Genomic DNA, 21,372 nt, shown 5'->3' on the forward strand with positions numbered 1-21,372 from the left:
TTTAGTGGGGAAGAGAGCTTGAGGTGATTGGTGAGGGGTTTCTAGGAAAGAGTGTTTATGGGGTTGTGTGAAAGAGAGTGGTGAGAAGAAGTGAGTGGAGGTAGGTGGGGATCCTGTGGGGTCCACAGATCCTGAGTGGATCCTGTGGGGTCCACAGATCCTGAGGTGTTCAAGGCATTTACATTCCTGCACCATTAGGCATGTAAAAATGCCTTTGTACCCAACTCTGGGCGTTCAGCGCCAGGTTGGTGGCCATTTTGGGCGTTCAACGCCCATTTGTGTGCCATTTCTGGCGTTGAACGCCAGAACCATGCCTGTTCTGGCGTTCAGCGCCCAGAAGCTGCCTATTTTGGGCGTTCAGCGCCAGAACCATGCTCTGTTCTGGCGCTGAACGCCAGACAGATGCTCCTCCAGGGTGTGATTTTTCTTCTGCTGTTTTTGATTCCGTTTTCAATTTTTCTATTTATTTTGTGACTCCACATGATCATGAACCTATAAAGACACATAACTAAGAAAAATATAGTTAGATAAATAAACATTGGGTTGCCTCCCAACAAGCGCTTCTTTAATGTCAATAGCTTGACAGTGGACTCTCATGGAGCCTCACAGATGTGCAGAGCTTTGTTGAGACTCTCCAACACCAAACTTAGAGTTTGGATATGGGAGTTAAACACCAAACTTAGAGTTTGGTTGTGGCCTCCCAACACCAAACTTAGAGTTTGACTGTGGGGGCTCTGGTTGACTCTGCTTTGAGAGAAGCTTTTCAAGCTTCCTCTCCATGGTTGCAGAGGGAGATCCTTGAGTTTTGAATACAAGGGAGTTCTCATTCCATTGAAGGACTATTTCACCTCTGTCAACATCAATCACAGCTCTTGCTGTGGTTAGGAAAGGTCTTCCTAGGATGATGGATTCATCCTCTTCCTTTCCAGTATCCAGGACTATGAAATCAGTAGGTATGTAAAGGCCCTCAACCTTTACTAATACATCTTCTACTTGTCCATAAGCCTGTCTTCTTGAGCTGTCTGCCATCTCTAGTGAGATTTTAGCAGCTTGCACTCCATAGATTCCCAGTTTCTCTATTACAGAGAGGGGCATGAGGTTTATTCCTGAACCAAGGTCACACAGAGCCTTAAAGATCATGGTGCCTATGGTACAGGGTATTATGAACTTTCCAGGATCCTGTCTCTTCTGAGGCAATGTCAGTTGATCCAGATCACTTAGTTCATTGATGAACAAGGGAGGTTCAACTTCCCAAGCATCAATGCCAAATAATTTGGCATTCAGCTTCATGATTACACCAAGAAACTTGGCAGTTTGCTCTTCAGTAACATCCTCATTCTCTTCAGAAGAGGAATACTCATCAGAGCTCATGAAGGGCATAAGGAGGTTCAATGGGATCTCTATGCTCTCTAGATGGGCCTCAGAGTCCTTTGGTTCCTCAGAGGGAAGCTCCTTATCGATCACTGGACGTCCCAGGAGGTCTTCCTCCTTGGGAGTCACGTCCTCCACTCCACTTGTAGGTTCGGCCATGGTGCTGATGTCAATGGCCTTGCACTCTCCTTTTGGGTTCTCTTCTGTATTGCTTGGGAGAGTACTGGGAGGGATTTCAGTGATCCTTTTACTCAGCTGGCCCACTTGTGCTTCCAGATTTCTAATGGAAGATCTTGTTTCATTCATGAAACTTACAGTGGCCTTAGACAGATCAGAGACTAGATTTGCTAAATTAGAAGCATTTTGTTCAGAGTTCTCTGTCTGTTGCTGAGTTGATGATGGAAAAGGCTTGCTGTTGCTAAACCTGTTTCTTCCACCATTGTTAAAGCCTTGTTGAGGCTTTTGATCCTTCCATGAGAAATTTGGATGATTTCTCCATGATGAGTTATAGGTGTTTCCATAAGGTTTACCTATGTAGTTCACCTCTACTATTGCAGGGTTCTCAGGATCATAAGCTTCTTCTTCAGGAGAAGCCTCTTGAGTACTGTTGGATGCAGCTTGCATTCCATTCAGACTCTAAGAAATTATATTGACTTGCTGAGTCAATATTTTGTTCTGAGCCAATATGGCATTCAGAGTATCAACTTCAAGAACTCCCTTCTTCATAGGCGTCCCATTACTCACAGGATTCCTTTCAGAAGTGTACATGAACTGGTTATTAGCAACCATGTCAATGAGTTCTTGAGCTTCTGCAGGCGTTTTCTTTAGGTGAATGGATCCACCTGTAGAAGTGTCCAGTGACATCTTTGATAGCTCAGATAAACCATCATAGAATATATCCAGGATGGTCCATTCTGAAAGCATGTCAGAAGGACACTTTTTGGTCAACTGTTTGTATCTTTCCCAAGCTTCATAGAAGGATTCACCTTCTTTCTGTCTGAAGGTTTGAACATCAGCTCTAAGCTTGCTCAGCTTTTAAGGAGGAAAGTACTTGGCTAAGAAAGCCGTGACCAGCTTATCCCAAGAGTTCAGGCTGTCTTTGGGTTGAGAATCCAACCATAATCTAGCTTTGTCTCTTACAGCAGAAGGGAAAAGCATGAGCCTGTAGACTTCAGGATCTACTCCATTAGTCTTAACAGTATCACATATCTGCAAGAATTCGGTTAAGAACTGAAAAGGATCTTCAGATGAAAGTCCATGAAACTTGCAGTTCTGCTGCATCAGAGAAACTAATTGAGGTTTCAGCTCAAATTTGTTTGCTCCAATGGCAGGAATGGAGATGCTTCTTCCATGTAAATTGGAATTAGGTGCAGTAAAGTCACCAAGCATCCTCCTTGCATTATTATTATTTTCGACTGCCATCTCCTCTTCTTGTTTGAAAATTCCTAACAGGTGCTTACTGGTTAGTTGTAATTCAGAGTCCTTTCAGGTTCTGGATCTGCTTCAACAAGAATATTCTTGTCCTTGCTCCTGCTTATATGACAAAGAAGAAGGCACAGAAAAATAATAATAATAGAGATCCCTTTTTTTTTTTTTTGAATGAGGGAGAGATGTTAGTAGATGAATAAAAAAAATAGAAGGAGATGAGAGAGAAGAGAATTTTCGAAAATAATTTTTGAAAAAGAGTTAGTAATTTTTGAAAATAGTTTTTGAAAAATGTTAGTAATTTTCGAAAATTAAGATTTAAAAATTAAAATAATTAATAAATTAAAAAGAAATTTTGAAAAAGGGGGAAGATATTTTTGAAAATGAGAGAGAGAGAGTTAGTTAGGTAGTTTTGAAAAAGTTAAGAAACAAACAAAAAGTTAGTTAGTTAGTTGAAACAACTTTTGAAAAGATAGGAAGTTAGGAAGTTAGAGAAGATATTTTGAAATCAAATATTTTTTTTTTTTAAAAAGATAAGATAGAAAGATATTTTTGAAAAGATATGATAGGAATTAGTTTTGAAAAAGATTTGATTTTTAAAATCACAATTAATGACTTGATTCATAAGAAATCACAAGATATGATTCTAGAACTTAAAGTTTGAATCTTTCTTAACAAGCAAGTAACAAACTTCAAATTTTTGAATCAAAACATTAATTGATTATGTTATTTTCGAAAATTTGGTATAAAAATAAAAAAAAAAAGATTTTTTCTTTTTTTTGAAAAATATTTTTGGAATTTTCGAAAATAACTAAGAATTTTGAAAAAGATTTGATTTTTGAAAAAGATTTTGAAAAAGATAAGATTTTCAAATTGAAAATTTGATTTGACTCATAAGAAACAACTAGATTTTAAAAATTTTTGAAAAAGTCAAATCTAATTTTCGAATTTATGAGAGAGAAAAAGGGAAAGATATTTTTTTTTATTTTTGAATTTTTATGATGAGAGGGGAAAACACTAAAAAGATGCAATGCATGAAATTTTTAGATCAAAACATGTGATGCATGCAAGAATGCTATGAATGTCAAGATGAACACCAAGAACACTTTGAATGTCAAGATGAACATCATAGACACAATTTTGAAAAAATTTTTAATGCAAAGAAAACATGCAAGACACCAAACTTAGAATTCTTTAACACTTACGCACTAAGAAGTCAAGAATGCATATGATAAACATGAAAAGACACAAATCAAAAAATCTTCAAGATCAAACAAGAAGACTTACCAAGAACAACTTGAAGATCATGAAGAACACTATGAATGCATGATATTTTCGAAAAAATGCAAGATGCATATGCAATTGACACCAAACTTATAACATGACTCAAGACTCAAACAAGAAACACAAAAATATTTTTGATTTTTATGATTTTCTAATTTTTTTGTATTTTTATTTATTATTTTTTTTTTCGAAAATTATTGTGAAAAATAAAAATAAGGATTTCAAAATTTTTAATATGAATTCGAGGAATCTTGCCATGTTAGTCTTAAAGCTCCAATCAAAGGGTCAAGCATGGCTCAATAGCCAGCCAAGCTTTAGTATGTAACTCAGACATGACACGCCTGACATTCCTTACATTCAACAGCCAATTGGCTAAGAAAGATAAAGAAGCTCTTCTCTTGGGTATAAGGATTGAGACATGGCTTTACAGCCAGCCAGGCTTCAACATGCTTCATGAAACGCTAGAATTCATTCTTAAAAATTCTGAAACCATAGAATAATTTATTTTTGAAAACATATTATTTTTTTTTTTGAAAATATTGTTATTATTTTTTTTTTCGAAAACAGATGAGAAAATTTTAGAAATATTTTTGAAAAATTTTTGAAAACAAAATAAAAAGAAAATTACCTAATCTGAGCAACAAGATGAACCGTCAGTTGTCCATACTCGAACAATCCCCGGCAACGGCGCCAAAAACTTGGTGCACGAAATTGTGATCTCCAGGCTCGAACAAATCCTGGTAATGGCTCCAAAGCTTGGTGCTCTGATCTTAATTCATAATTGTCACAACTTCGATACAACTAACCAGCAAGTGCACTGGGTCGTCCAAGTAATACCTTACGTGAGTAAGGGTCGAATCCCACGGAGATTGTTGGTATGAAGCAAGCTATGGTCACCTTGTAAATCTCAGTCAGGCAGATATAAAACAGTGATATGGTTTTCGAATAATGAATAATAAAATAGGGATAGAGACACTTATGTAATTCATTGATAGGAATTTCAGATAAGCGAATGGAGATGCTTTCGTTCCTCTGAACCTCTGCTTTCCTGCTATCTTCATCCAATCAGTCTTACTCCTTTCCATGGATGGCTTTATGCAAGGGCATCACCGTTGTCAGTGGCTACATCCCCTCCTCTCAGTGAATAATATGCTCACGCACCCTGTCACGGCACGGCTATTCATCTGTCGGTTCTCGATCATGCTGGAATAGGATTCACCCTCCTTTTGCGTCTGTCCCTAACGCCCAACAATCGCGAGTTTGAAGCTCGTCACAGTCATTCAATCATTGAATCTTACTCGGAATACCACAGACAAGGTTTAGACTTTCCGGATTCTCTTGAATGCCGCCATCATTCTAGCTTACGCCACGAAGATTCTGGTTAGGAGATCTAAGAGATATTCATTCTAGCTTATTTCATGTAGAACGGAAGTGTTTGTCAGGCACGTGTTCATAGGGGAGATGGTGATGAGCGTCACACATAATCATCACCTTCATCACGTTCTTGGGTGCGAATGGATATCTTAGAAGCGAAATAAGAAGAATTGAATAGAAAACAGTAGTACTTTGCATTAATCTTTGAGGAACAGTAGAGCTCCACACATTAATCTATGGAGTGTAGAAACTCTACCGTTGAAAATACATAAGTGATAGGTCCAGGCATGGCCGTGTGGCCAGCCCCCATGGTCTAAGAACAATGCGTTCCAAGATCCTCAAAAAGACTAGTAAAAGGTCCTATTTATAATAAACTAGCTACTAGGGTTTACATGAGTAAGTAATTGATGCATAAATCCACTTCCTGGTCCCACTTGGTGTGTGTTTAGGCTGAGCCTAAGTGTTGCACGTGCAGAGGCCATTTGTGGAGTTGAACGCCAGTTTCTGTGCCAGTTTGGGCGTTCAACTCTGGTTTTGGATCCTTTTCTGGCGCTGGACGCCAGATTTGGGCAGAAGGCTGGCGTTGAACGCCAGTTTACGTCATCAATTCTTGGCCAAAGTATGGACTATTATATATTGCTGGAAAGCCCTGGATGTCTACTTTCCAACGCAACTGGAAACGCGCCATTTCGAGTTCTGTAGCTCCAGAAAATCTACTTTGAGTGCAGGGAGGTCAGAATCTAACAGCATCAGCAGTCCTTTTTCAACCTCTGAATCTGATTTCTGCTCAAGTCCCTCAATTTCAGCCAGAAAATACCTGAAATCATAGAAAAACACACAAACTCATAGTAAAGTCCAGAAATGTGAATTTAACATAAAAACTAATGAAAACATCCCTAAAAGTAACTAGATCCTACTAAAAACATACTAAAAACAATGCCAAAAAGCGTATAAATTATCCGCTCATCAGGCACCCACCGCACTGCCTCTCTCTTCTCCCCCCCTCTCCTTCCTTCCTCGGTCCCCCTTTCCTTTCTATTCCCGTTCTTCTTTTTTTTTTTTTTTACTTACTGAGGTTCCTGTCTGTGAGGGGTGGGGTGACAGCACTGGAATTAGGAAACTAGGGTTTGAGGGTGGCAGCTGTAGAGGGTAAGGGTATTAACGTTAGGGTATTTGAAATCAGGATTTCTAATTTGGAAAATTAGGGTTAGAAATTAGGATTTTATAAAGTAATATGGATAGATATGAATAGATATTTTGATAAAATAGAATAGTAGAGTAATTTTAAAATCAAATATACTTTATCAAAAATATTTAGGAATATTATTTATCAACATATGGCTAAGTGCAATCAATTATTTCTAATTTACATTATAAAATGAACAAGTTAATTATATTTTGTAAAGTATATTTTAAATTCAAATATCAATTTTCTAGATTAAATCATACAAATCTCTATTATTTTTCTATCTCTGAAACTTTAATTTCAATTTATAAAATATGTAATTATAATAAAGTTGTACATAAATATTAATTGACTTAAACTTAAAGTATTTATAAATATCAATCTAATCATTTCTAATAAAATAATTTCTAAGAGTTCAAGTTAATAATATAATTCATTCAAAATAGAATTTATTTAAATTAAATTATACAATTATTCTAATTTTTCAATTATCAAACTTATAATTTCAATTATACCAAATATCCAATAAAGATTATATAAAAATTCTAATTAATTTAAACTTCAATTATCATGAAACTCCATTTAATTACCTTTAGCAAAATAATTTTCTTAAAATAAATCACAAATAACTAATTATTTGATTCTCAAAAACTAGGGTTGTTACATTCTACCTACCTTAGAAAAATTTTCGCCCTCGAACATTGTTAGAATAAAATAAGTTCAAAGTGAAATCAAAGAAAACAGAATATATGGACAAAAGTATAGGCAATGTCAAGGATGAATATTCAAAGAGTTAAGTAAGCAATCAGATTCATAGACGAGCAAAGGTATACAAGAATGACAAGGTATGGTTGGGAAACAATCATATCACTTTCTAAGGAGAAATTCAAACCAGAGAATTCCAATAAAAGCAATGAAGAAGAAGACGGCACGAGTTCATGTGGCACGAATAAAGATTATACGTCGAATCGAAGCTAACTTCATAACCTCTAACGCTCCCAAACCCCATAAATCGCATTACCTATTCTTCTATTTCGTCTATGATAACCCATTAGTGTTGCCATGTACATAGATCATTAGTATTAAGTTGGCCAGACCTAATACCATGAGGAATGCAATGGTAAACTAACAGCGTTAATCATCAGACAGTCATGCATATAAAACTCAAACTCTTGTTATCAGAACAAGTAACAAAGCATGACAGACACTCAGAGTATGCAATGAAGCATAGTCAGTCCATTCCCAAGGCTCTAACAGGAACAAACTGCTCTGATACCATATTGTAACGACCCAACTTCCAGAACGTCATGATCGTACCAAAAGTAAAGCGTTACTAACATGTTTTCCTTTATTAACTATTTACTATTGAGCCTTTAGTTCGATATCGCGATTCAGTTTTGTAGAAAATTCTAGAAAAATTTTGTTTTTGTTTATTAAAATCATGTCAAAGAATCAATAAGCAATAGTAATCACATAATTATTAATATTAATATCTATCATACAAAAGATTTTAAATAAAACTCAGATACAAATCCTATCCCTCTGTATAAAATAAAAATCTTAAGCAATAAGGGCGAGGGAACTCTATAAAAGCAAATTAACTCATACACTTAACTCATGAATAAATTCTATAATCGCCCGCAGCTTCAAACTGTGTCTTCAAACTTGGGTCACTGAAATGGTGGAAGATTTTGGGGTGAGAACAAACCACACGTTCTCAGTAGGGAATGGGAATGCCGTAAAAGTAATGATTAACATGCAAATAATTAACTTTGCTTAATAAACATTCTTTGTCAACCCTTTGAAATACTTTTTAATCTTACTTTAGATAAATAGTTACTTTCTTTAGATTCCTAAACCCAAAACAGATCTCAATCACAAAATTTGACATATTAAATATCTTTCAGCCACATAATTGATTCTCAGTCACAACAAACAGTTATCAATCATCTCTATACATTCACAAATTACTAGCACAAGTAAGAAACTTAATTAAACACACAAACAAATCACAATAAAACAAACAACACAATCACAGAGAAGTAATATAAGCAAACACAACCAAATGCAAATGCACAACCAATATGATGCATGTCTGTCCTAAGCAGGCCATGAGCTCACGTGTCGGTTTACACCCTGTAGCCCGACACTACCTAGGAAGAAGTTCCAGATATGGCTTCCCTTTGTGTCCTTAGTGCATATGTGTCGGTGGTAAGAATACCGCTCCTTCGTGACTACCGGCAGTCGGCGCAAAGCCCGACCCCATAATATACGCACAAGGGGAAACAGTGATTCTCAGTTCGTGGGCGTCCCCGAGATCAATTCACAAACCAACAGAGATCTTCAGTTCGTGGGTTATACCCGAGATCAATACACAATAATTCATGGGTTATTCCCGTAATCAATGATTATCAGTCCGTGGGTTTTTCCCGCATATAAATCAAATAACAATCTATAGGTTTCCCCGAGATCAATGATCATTCAGTTCGTGGGTACTTCCCAAATTGTACCAATTATCAATTCATGGGTTTTCCTCGTAGTTAAACAACTAACAGTTCGTGGGGTTTTCCCGTATTTTATCACTTTTCATTTTCCTTTCTAAATCACAACAATCCACATATCAATTCTTCATTCTCTCTTTCCCTTTTAGTTCTTAACATTTTTCTTTAAACCTTTCTTAACTTTCTCAAGCATTTATCCATAAAAATCTTAACCATCAAGCCAGTCATAATCTCTACTTTAGCAATCTTGACTCAAGCTAACTTTTAAACTATCTTTCAGCTTAGTTCTCTATCAAAGACTCAAGAAAATCATTTATTTTAAATTCATTAAACACTTTTCAAAACATAACCTTTTATTAGAAGTAATCAAATAAAACTCTTTTTCAAGTTTACTAATTTTCCAAAGATTCAAAATCATCTCTCTTTACTATTCAAATTCAAATATTATAAATTCATCAAACTTCTAAAAAGTAACCCTTTATTTCAAGCCCAAAACATAATTCTTTTCATATTGAATCAATCTCAAAACATAGTTTCTTTCTTAAATAATTTAATTTTGAAACATAAACCTTTCTTTGGTAAGTCAAAATTAAAATAGAATAATTCTTTTCTTTACTAAATAAAGCTCAAGTAATATAATTTTCCAAATTCAAAGCTTCTAAAATAACTTTTCAAATGAAACCTCAGATTTTTATAAAATTTCGGCAGCACCTCCCCTAAAACTCGGACTTAACCACCCTTACGGGTTCCCTCTTCCTTCACATCTCATCAAACCTTTCTCAACAATTCATCAGTCCTTTTCTCAATAACTATCATACAGAATATTCTCAATCAAACAGAAATTCACATCTCATAATAAATAGTAGTTCGATTATACTCTGTGATTTCCACATAATCCATTAATTCAATTCATTTCTTATCAATTCATAACTAATTTCCACATAATCCGTTAATAACTTCCATTGTATCAATTCATCAATTATTTTAACCAAAGGACTAACAGTTTTTCACTTTCCGAATTCCCAAAATATATTATCACCTAACTTGACCAAAATCTTAGCAATATTGATACCAAAACACAGAGTATGTATTATTTACATAATTCCAGTTCTCTTATAATATGTTCACCCGAAAATTCTGCTCCATATAATTCCCAATTATTACAAGTTATCCGTATACTTTTAGAGTTACTGTTCTTATCTTTAAATTCAGATTTCATAAGATAAATTTAATAATCAAGCTTCAATCTGTTAACAGTTCTCAAACTTAATTCTAATTAATCATGAACCAACATTAACAACTACCAAAACCAGTTCCAACCAGTCACAAGTCATTTTCACAGCCATTCCGAAACATCAAATAACTAAAAACAACAACAAACACTTACTCTCCATAATAAGAATACAGCCACGCAACTCAACTAATTAAGTATATTCACATGGAATCAGAACTTTTCAATAATCCCATCAAAATCAGAAAACACCAATATCAATTACAGCTTCAAACTAAAGCAAATCTCATCAATTAATTACTCACGACAACGAAACCAGTTAATATCACAGCCATAACCCAAACTCAATTCACATTCGCATCCAACTCCAATCATAACTCAGAATAATCACCACAACTAACTCTTCTCAAATACATTTCACTTAATGATTAACTCTTCAAATCTCAATTTAATAAGTAAACTTAAATAAACCACTAATCGCAGCCACAGTTCAACCAATTCCAACCTGTCATAAATCCATTTTACAGCCATCCCAATATATTAAATTTCTAATTCAATATCAAACAATTCAAAGTAATTCATTCAAGATCAAAATCTCAGCCAACTCATCACAAGAAAATCAGTAATCCAAAATACAATTCACAACCAGATTTCAACCAATTCAGCAATATCACATAAGATCAGAATTTCCAACAAATCCACGACTGTTACACTATATCAAATAACCAGCACATCATTCAATTCAATATAAATCCGTCAAAGATCAGAATTTCAGTCCGTTTGCAACCATCAAGCAAAACAGCTTATGGCAACCAGCTCAACATAATAAAATAACAGGATTCTCAATAATTCCAAACAATTAGAAAATCGGTAATAATTACAGCCTCAAATCAAAATCAATATTACCAGTTTAATCACCATTCACAACCACATTTAATTCGAATCATAACTCAGAAAAATCACAATAGCTAACCATTCTCAAGCACATTTCAAGTCATTCTTGTCAATTAAGAAATTATTAACTATTATTAACCATTTGCACTTATTCGATAACTTTGTAGGCATTCTAAATTAAAAATGTTAAATCCCCTACCTCAATGTCACATTAACAACGCAATTAAACCAAGCAGCAGCCTCGGTGACGTTTTTCCTATGAGTTCCCTTCCTCTGGCAACAACACAGCAGCTCGGGACCTACGTAGCAGCATCAGAATCATCAAGAGCGGCTCCAACATTGGTTCCCAATGACCACAACAGCAATATCCACGGCGGCAGAAGTTCTGGTACTGCAAAAATCAAAAGCAGAGGCAGAACAAAGGACAACGGTGAGCAGGAACTAGCACCAATTGCATCTGAATCAAAGCAGCAACTTCGGCAGTCTCAACTAATACCAGCAGCAGACTTTACTCATGGTGATGGCGACCACCAAGACAACAGGGACGGCTCACGGCGGTAGCGACGGATCCTGGCCGTGGTGATGGTACGACAGTGCGAACAGCATCCACCCTTCTCTCTCGGACGCACAGGTTCGGCCCTATCTCTCTCTCCTAACGGTCTTGACAACGACGGACCCCAAGTTGGTGGCAGAAAGTTCGATGGCCTTTGGCCTCTGCAGCGACGGCAGCGAAACGCCGGTGATGGCGGGTCGGACAGTGGCTGGACGACGATGTGGCGCAGCTCCTTCTCTTCCTCTCGGTGCTGCTCCTTGCCTCTCTCTGGTCTTCCCCCGCAACGGCGTTGGCGACTAGACGGATCAGCAGTGATGCGAGCTTGTGGCTCCATGAACAGGACGGCGCCGTGATGCAGCTCGACGGCGAGGCGTGGCGGCAGCAGCTCTTCCCTCCAGTTCGACGATGACGCGACGGCGGCACTGGGACGTTAGCGCGGCGGCGAGGCGTGGGTCGATCTCTCTCCTTGCTCAGATCTCCCCTCCCCTCTGCTAGCAACGGCGGCGACGGTGGCAGTGGCACCCACCGCGCCGCCTCTATCTTCTCCCTCCTCTCCTTCCTTCCTCGGTCCCCCTTTCCTTTCTATTCCCGTTCTTCTTTTTTTTTTACTTACTGAGGTTCCTGTCTGTGAGGGGTGGGGTGACAGCGCTGGAATTAGGAAACTAGGGTTTGAGGGTGGCGGCTGTAGAGGGTAAGGGGATTAGTGTTAGGGTATTTGAAATCAGGATTTCTAATTTGGGAAATTAGGGTTAGAAATTAGGATTTTAGAAAGTAATATGGATAGATATGAATAGATATTTTGATAAAATAGAATAGTAGAGTATTTTTAAAATCAAATATACTTTATCAAAAATATTTAGGAATATTATTTATCAACATATGGCTAAGTGCAATCAATTATTTCTAATTTACATTATAAAATGAACAAGTTAATTATATTTTGTAAAGTATATTTTAAATTCAAATATCAATTTTCGAGATTAAATCATACAAATCTCTATTATTTTTCTATCTTTGAAACTTTAATTTCAATTTATAAAATAATTAATTATAATAAAGTTGTACATAAATATTAATTGACTTAAACTTAAAGTATTTATAAATATCAATCTAATCATTTCTAATAAAATAATTTCTAAGAGTTCAAGTTAATAATATAATTCATTCAAAATAGAATTTATTTAAATTAAATTATACAATTATTCTAATTTTTCAATTATCAAACTTATAACTTCAATTATACCAAATATCCAATAAAGATTATATAAAAATTCTAATTAATTTAAACTTCAATTATCAAGAAACTCCATTAAATTACCTTTAGCAAAATAATTTTCTTAAAATAAATCACAAATAACTAATTATTTGATTTTCAAAAACTAGGGTTGTTACATTCTACCTACCTTAGAAAAATTTTTGCTCTCGAAAATTGTTAGAATAAAATAAGTTCAAAGTGAAATCAAAGAAAGCAGAATATATGGACAAAAGTATAGGCAATGTCAAGGATGAATATTCAAAGAGTTAAGTAAGCAATCAGATTCATAGACAAGCAAAGGTATACAAGAATGACAAGGTATGGTTGGGAAACAATCATATCACTTTCTAGGGAGAAATTCAAACCAGAGAATTCCAATAAAAGTAATGAAGAAGAAGATGGCACGAGTTCATGTGGCAAGAATAAAGATTATACGTCGAATCGAAGCTAACTTCATAACCTCTAACGCTCCCACACCCCATAAATCGCATTACCTATTCTTCTATTTCGTCTATGATAACCCATTAGTGTTGCCATGTACATAGATCATTAGTATTAAGTTGGCCAGACCTAATACCATGAGGAGTGCAATGGTAAACTAACAGCGTTAATCATCAAACAGTCATGCATATAAAACTCAAACTCTTGTTATCAGAACAAGTAACAAAGCATGACAGACACTCAGAGTGTGCAATGAAGCATAGTCAGTCCATTCCCAAGGCTCTAACAGGAACAAACTGCTATGATACCATATTGTAACGACCCAACTTCCAGAACGTCATGATCGTACCGAAAGTAAGGCGTTACTAACCTGTTTTCCTTTATTAACTATTTACTATTGAGCCTTTAGTTCGATATCGCGATTCAGTTTTGTAGAAAATTCTAGAAAAATTTTGTTTTTGTTTATTAAAATCATGTCAAAGAATCAACAAGCAATAGTAATCACATAATTATTAATATTAATATCTGTCATACAAAATATTTTAAATAAAACTCAGATACAAATCCTATCCCTCTGTATAAAATAAAAATCTTAAGCAATAAGGGCGAGGGAACTCTATAAAAGCAAATTAACTCATACACTTAACTCATGAATAAATTCTATAATCGCCCGCAGCTTCAAACTGTATCTTCGAACCTGGGTCACTGAAATGGTGGAAGATTTTGGGGTGAGAACAAACCACACGTTCTCAGTAGGAAATGGGAATGCCGTAAAAGTAATGATTAACATGCAAATAATTAACTTTGCTTAATAAACATTCTTTGTCAACCCTTTGAAATACTTTTTAATCTTACTTTAGATAAATAGTTACTTTCTTTAGATTCCTAAACCCAAAACAGATCTCAATCACAAAATTTGACATATTAAATATCTTTCAGCCACATAATTGATTCTCAGTCACAACAAACAGTTATTAATCATCTCTATACATTCACAAATTACTAGCACAAGTAAAAAACTCAATTAAACACACAAACAAATCACAATAAAATAAACAACACAATCACAGAGAAGTAATATAAGCAAACACAACCAAATGCAAATGCACAACCAATATGATGCATGTCTGTCCTAAGCAGGCCATGAGCTCATGTGTCGGTTTACACCCTGTAGCCCGACACTACCTAGGAAGAAGTCCTAGATATGGCTTCCCTTTGTGTCCTTAGTGCATATGTGTCGGTGGTAAGAATACCGCTCCTTCGTGACTACCGGCAGTCGGCGCAAAGCCCGACCCCATAATATACGCACAAGGGGAAACAGTGATTCTCAGTTCGTGGGCGTCCCCGAGATCAACTCACAAACAAACAGAGATCTTCAGTTCGTGGGTTATACCCGAGATCAATACACAATAATTCATGGGTTATTCCCGTAATCAATGATTATCAGTCCGTGGGTTTTTCCCGCATATAAATCAAATAATAATCTATAGTTTTCCCCGAGATCAATGATCATTCAGTTCGTGGGTACTTCCCAAATTGTACCAATTATCAATTCATGGGTTTTCCTCGTAGTTAAACAACTAACAGTTCGTGGGGTTTTCCCGTATTTTATCACTTTTCATTTTCCTTTCTAAATCACAACAATCCACATATCAATTCTTCATTCTCTCTTTCCCTTTTAGTTCTTAACATTTTTCTTTAAACCTTTCTTAACTTTCTCAGGCATTTATCCATAAAAATCTTAACCATCAAGCCAGTCATAATCTCTACTTTAGCAATCTTGACTCAAGCCAACTTTTAAACTATCTTTCAGCTTAGTTCTCTATCAAAGACTCAAGAAAATCATTTATTTTAAATTCATTAAACACTTTTCAAAACACAACCTTTTATTAGAAGTAATCAAATAAAACTCTTTCTCAAGTTTACTAATTTTCCAAAGATTCAAAATCATCTCTCTTTACTATTCAAATTCAAATATTATAAATTCATCAAACTTCTAAAAAGTAACCCTTTATTTCAAGCCCAAAACATAATTCTTTTCATATTGAATCAATCTCAAAACATAGTTTCTTTCTTAAATAATTTAATTTTGAAACATAAACCTTTCTTTGGTAAGTCAAAATTAAAATAGAATAATTCTTTTCTTTACTAAATAAAGCTCAAGTAATATAATTTTCCAAATTCAAAGCTTCTAAAATAACTTTTCAAATGAAACCTCAGATTTTTATAAAATTTTGGCAGCACCTCCCCTAAAACTCGGACTTAACCACCCTTACGGGTTCCCTCTTCCTTCACATCTCATCAAACCTTTCTCAACAATTCATCAGTCCTTTTCTCAATAACTATCATACAGAATATTCTCAATCAAACAGAAATTACACAGAGTATGTATTATTTACATAATTCCAGTTCTCTTATAATATGTTCACCCAAAAATTCTGCTCCATATAATTCCCAATTATTACAAGTTATCCTTATACTTTTAGAGTTACTGTTCTTATCTTTAAATTCAGATTTCATAAGATAAATTTAATAATCAAGCTTCAATCTGTTAACAGTTCTCAAACTTAATTCTAATTAATCATGAACCAACATTAACAACTACCAAAACCAGTTCCAACCAGTCACAAGTCATTTTCACAGCCATTCCGAAACATCAAATAACTAAAAACAACAACAAACACTTACTCTCCATAACCAGAATACAGCCACACAACTCAACTAATTAAGTATATTCACATGGAATCAGAACTTTTCAATAATCCCATCAAAATCAGAAAACACCAATATCAATTACAGCTTCAAACTAAAGCAAATCTCATCAATTAATTACTCACGACAACGAAACCAGTTAATATCACAGCCATAACCCAAACTCAATTCACATTCGCATCCAACTCCAATCATAACTCAGAATAATCACCACAACTAACTCTTCTCAAATACATTTCACTTAATGATTAACTCTTCAAATCTTAATTTAATAAGTAAACTTAAATAAACCACTAATCGCAGCCACAGTTCAACCAATTCCAACCTGTCACAAATCCATTTTACAGCCATCCCAATATATTAAATTTCTAATTCAATATCAAACAATTCAAAGTAATTCATTCAAGATCAAAATCTCAGTCAACTCATCACAAGAAAATCAGTAATCCAAAATACAATTCACAACCAGATTTCAACCAATTCAGCAATATCACATAAGATCAGAATTTCCAACAAATCCACGACCGTTACACTATATCAAATAATCAGCACATCATTCAATTCAATATAAATCCGTCAAAGATAAGAATTTCAGTCCGTTTACAACCATCAAGCAAAACAGCTTATGGCAACCAGCTCAACATAATCAAATAACAGGATTCTCAATAATTCCAAACAATTAGAAAATCGGTAATAATTACAGCCTCAAATCAAAATCAATATTACCAGTTTAATCACCATTCACAACCACATTTAATTCGAATCATAACTCAGAAAAATCACAATAGCTAACCATTCTCAAGCACATTTTAAGTCATTCTTGTCAATTAAGAAATTCTTAACTATTATTAACCATTTGCACTTATCCAATATCTTTGTAGGCATTCTAAATTAAAAACGTTAAATCCCCTACCTCAATGTCGCATTAACAACGCAATTAAACCAAGCAGCAGCCTCGGTGACGTTTTTCCTATGAGTTCCCTTCCTCTGGCAACAACACAGCAGCTCGGGACCTACGTAGCAGCATCAGAATCATCAAGAGCGGCTCCAACATTGGTTCCCAATGACCCCAACAGCAATATCCACGGCGGCAGAGGTTCTGGTACTGCAAAAATCAAAAGCAGAGGCAGAACAAAGGACAACGGTGAGCAGGAACTGGCACCAATTGCATCTGAATCAAAGCAGCAACTTCGGCAGTCTCAACTAATACCAGTAGCAGAATTTACTCATGGTGATGGCGACCACCAAGACAACAGGGACGGCTCACGGCGGTGGCGATGGATCCTGGCCGTGGTGATGGTACGACAGTGCGAACAGCATCCACCCTTTTCTCTCGGACGCATAGGATCGGCCCTGTCTCTCTCTCCTAAAGGTATTGACAACGACGGACCCCAAGTTGGTGGCAGAAAGTTCGATGGCGTTTGGCCTCTGCAGTGACGGCAGCGAAACGCCGGTGATGGCGGGTCTGACAGTGGCTGGACGACGATGTGGCGCAGCTCCTTCTCTTCCTCTCGGCGCTGCTCCTTGCCTCGGCTATGGTCTTCCCCCGCAACGGCGTTGGCAACTAGACGGATCGGCAGTGATGCAAGCTTGTGGCTCCATGAACAGGACGGCGCCATGATGCAGCTCGACGGCGAGGCGTGGCGGCAGCAGCTCTTCCCTCCAGTTCGACAATGACGCGATGGCGGCACTGGGACGTTGGCGCGGCGGCGAGGCGTGGGTCGATCTCTCTCCTCGCTCAGATCTCCCCTCCCCTCTGCTAGCAACGGCGGCGACGGTGGCAGTGGCACCCACCGCGCCGCCTCTCTCTTCTCCCCCCTTCTCCTTCCTTCCTCGGTCCCCCTTTCCTTTCTATTCCCGTTCTTCTTTTTTTTTTTACTTACTGAGGTTCCTGTCTGTGAGGGGTGGGGTGACAGCACTGGAATTAGGAAACTAGGGTTTGAGGGTGGCGGCTGTAGAGGGTAAAGGGATTAGGGTTAGGGTATTTGAAATAAGGATTTCTAATTTGGGAAATTAGGGTTAGAAATTAGGATTTTATAAAGTAATATGGATAGATATGAATAGATATTTTGATAAAATAGAATAGTAAAGTAATTTTAAAATCAAATATACTTTATCAAAAATATTTAGGAATATTATTTATCAACATATGGCTAAGTGCAATCAATTATTTCTAATTTACATTATAAAATGAATATGTTAATTATATTTTGTAAAGTATATTTTAAATTCAAATATCAATTTTCTAGATTAAATCATACAAATCTCTATTATTTTTCTATCTCTGAAACTTTAATTTCAATTTATAAAATAATTAATTATAATAAATTTGTACATAAATATTAATTGACTTAAACATAAAGTATTTATAAATATCAATCTAATCATTTCTAATAAAATAATTTCTAAGGGTTCAAGTTAATAATATAATTCATTCAAAATAGAATTTATTTAAATTAAATTATACAATTATTCTAATTTTTCAATTATCAAACTTATAATTTCAATTATACCAAATATCCAATAAAGATTATATAAAAATTCTAATTAATTTAAACTTCAATTTTCATGAAACTCCATTTAATTACCTTTAGCAAAATAATTTTCTTAAAAAAAATCACAAATAACTAATTATTTGATTTTCAAAAACTAGGGTTGTTACATCTATCCCCTCCAAAATGGCCTCCATAACACGAGCCGTGGCAGTTCCACAAGACTTCTCGTCCCTCTTCTTCCGAAACACATCTTCTCAGGATTCCATCTGAACACTTCTTGAAGAGATATGGTTCATCCCAACAAAATACTTTGTGTCATTGATGAGCTTTCCCTTTTGATGTTTGTTGATCTCTGGAGGTAAAGCCCCAGTTGCCTTGAAATTAGCAATGTTTGCAAACCAGGGTGCTTTGTGAACCGTCATTAGCTGCTCATCTGGGAAACATTCATTTACACTTGTATCATGTGTTCTACCTTTTTCATGAGGGATCCTGGATAGGTGATCGGCTACCTTGTTCTCCACTCCTTTCTTGTCTATAATCTCAATATTGAATTCCTGCAACAATAAGATCCACCTTATCAGTCTTGGTTTTGACTCTTGCTTGGCAAACAAGTATTTAAGTACTATGTGGTCTGTGAAAACAATCACTTTGGCACCAATGAGGTATGATCTAAACTTGTCAAATGCAAAAATTATTGCCAGCAACTTCTTTTCAGTGGTGGTGTCATTTCTTTGAGTGTCATTGAGGACTTTGCTGGCATAGTATATCGCATGGACTAAGTTATCTTTCCTCTGCCCTAACACTGCCCCTACTGCAAAATCAGATGCATCACACATCAGTTCAAATGGTAAGTTCCAATCAGGTGGGGAAATGATAGGGGCAGAGGACAGCCTCTTTTTCAAGTTTTCGAATGCTAGCATGTATTTTTCATCAAAGACAAATGGTGCATCAGATACAAGGGGATTGCTAAAGGGCTTGGTTATCTTTGAAAAATCTTTAATAAACCTTCTGTAAAAGCCGGCATGCCCTAAAAAGCTCCTAATTGCCTTGACATCACTTGGTGGGGGTAATTTTTCAATGAGTTCCACCTTAGCTCTATATACCTCAATGCCTTGGTTAGAAACCTTATGGCCAAGAACTATTCCCCCTGTCACTATAAAGTGACATTTCTCCCAGTTCAAGACCAAGTTAGTCTCTTGACATCTTTTTAATACCAGGGCCAAGTGATTTAGGCAATTAGTGAAGGAATCTCCGAATACCGAAAAGTCATCCATAAAGACTTCAATGAATTTTTCTATCATATCTGAGAAAATGGAGAGCATGCAGCGTTGGAAAGTTGCAGGTGCATTACATAGCCCAAATGGCATGCGCCTGTAGGCAAACACTCCATATGGGCAAGTGAATGAGGTTTTCTCTTGGTCTATCGGATCAACCACTATTTGTTTATATCCTGAATAACCATCAAGAAAACAGTAATATGCGTGTCTTGCAAGTCTTTGCAGCATCTGATCCATGAAAGGAAGGGGGAAATGATCTTTTCTTGTAGCTTCATTGAGTTTTCTGTAGTCTATGCACATCCGCCATCCTGTGACGGTCCTTGCAGGGATTAGTTCGTTCTTCTCATTGGGGACTACAGTGATTCCTCCCTTTTTTGGGACAACTTGCACGGGGCTGACCCATGGGCTGTTGGAGATCGGGTAGATTACCCCTCCCTGCCATAACTTCATAACTTCTTTCTGTACCACTTCCTTCATGACTAGATTTAGCCTCCTTTGGGGTTGAATGGATGGTTTGGCATCATCTTCCAACAGTATCTTATGCATGCATATGGCCGAACTGATTCCTTTCAGGTCAGCGAGGGTCCATCCAATGGCATCCTTATGCTTTCGCAATACTTAGAGTAATTCATCCTCTTGATCTCGGCTGAGGGATGAGTTTATGATCACTGGGTAACTTTCACTCTTTCCTAAGTATGTGATGCCAAGGCATCTTAGGCTAGTTTCACTAGCATTTTTCTGTTAGTTTTAGTTGTTTTATGCATTTTCTTGAGCTTAAAGTAACCAAGAATGGTTAAATGAATAACAAAGCAATGAACCATCCAAACAGTATGATTTTGATGCAAATTCCATGAGTTTTTAGTTATATTACTTGAATGCTATGAATGGAAGATTTCTCATGAAATTTTGCAAGACTTTGATGCAATTGTTTGGATGATTTCAGGGAAGAAGAGGCTAGGCAAGGAAGAAACAAAATCAATAAAGGAAGCTTGAATATCACATGTGGAGTTTAAGTTCCAGTTTAAGCTTAAACTGGAACTTAAACTACCAAACCATATAATGCTGGAAATGGCGTTTAACTTCCAGTTTAAGCCTAAACTGGAGCTTAAACGCCAGAATCATGAAGGCTAAGAAATGCTGGAACTGGCGTTTAACCTCCAGTTTAACCTTAAACTGGAAGTTAAACGCCAGAATGAGAATTTCACCAAGGGAGCATTTCCACGTTTAAGCACCAGTTTAACCTTAAACTGGAGCTTAAATGTGTTCGACACATTTCTCACCAGGAAGCATTTCCACGTTTAACCTCCAGTTTAACCTTAAACTGGAGGTTAAACGCCAGAAGTAAGAAAGGCACCAATAGCATTTCCACGTTT

General features: G+C 36.2%; 1 long non-coding RNA gene and 1 other non-coding gene across 2 annotated transcripts; one reads left to right on the forward strand and one right to left on the reverse strand.

Annotated features, from left to right (window-relative positions):
- Positions 1-2,289: 2,289 nt before the first annotated feature.
- LOC112724183 (small nucleolar RNA R71) lies at positions 2,290-2,397 on the forward strand. The gene has a single exon (XR_003163359.1). It is a non-coding gene; the product is annotated as a small nucleolar RNA R71 (small nucleolar RNA).
- A 3,227-nt stretch (positions 2,398-5,624) lies between these two features.
- LOC112723972 (uncharacterized) lies at positions 5,625-12,515 on the reverse strand. Its single transcript, XR_003812142.2, has 3 exons — positions 11,763-12,515; positions 11,466-11,657; positions 5,625-6,271 (listed from the first exon to the last, which is right to left on the reverse strand). It is a non-coding gene; the product is annotated as an uncharacterized lncRNA (long non-coding RNA).
- Between the last annotated feature and the right edge of the window lie 8,857 nt (positions 12,516-21,372).

Source organism: Arachis hypogaea, chromosome 11 (genome assembly GCF_003086295.3).
Source record: "Arachis hypogaea cultivar Tifrunner chromosome 11, arahy.Tifrunner.gnm2.J5K5, whole genome shotgun sequence".
In the NCBI taxonomy this organism is placed as follows: Eukaryota; Viridiplantae; Streptophyta; class Magnoliopsida; order Fabales; family Fabaceae; genus Arachis; species Arachis hypogaea.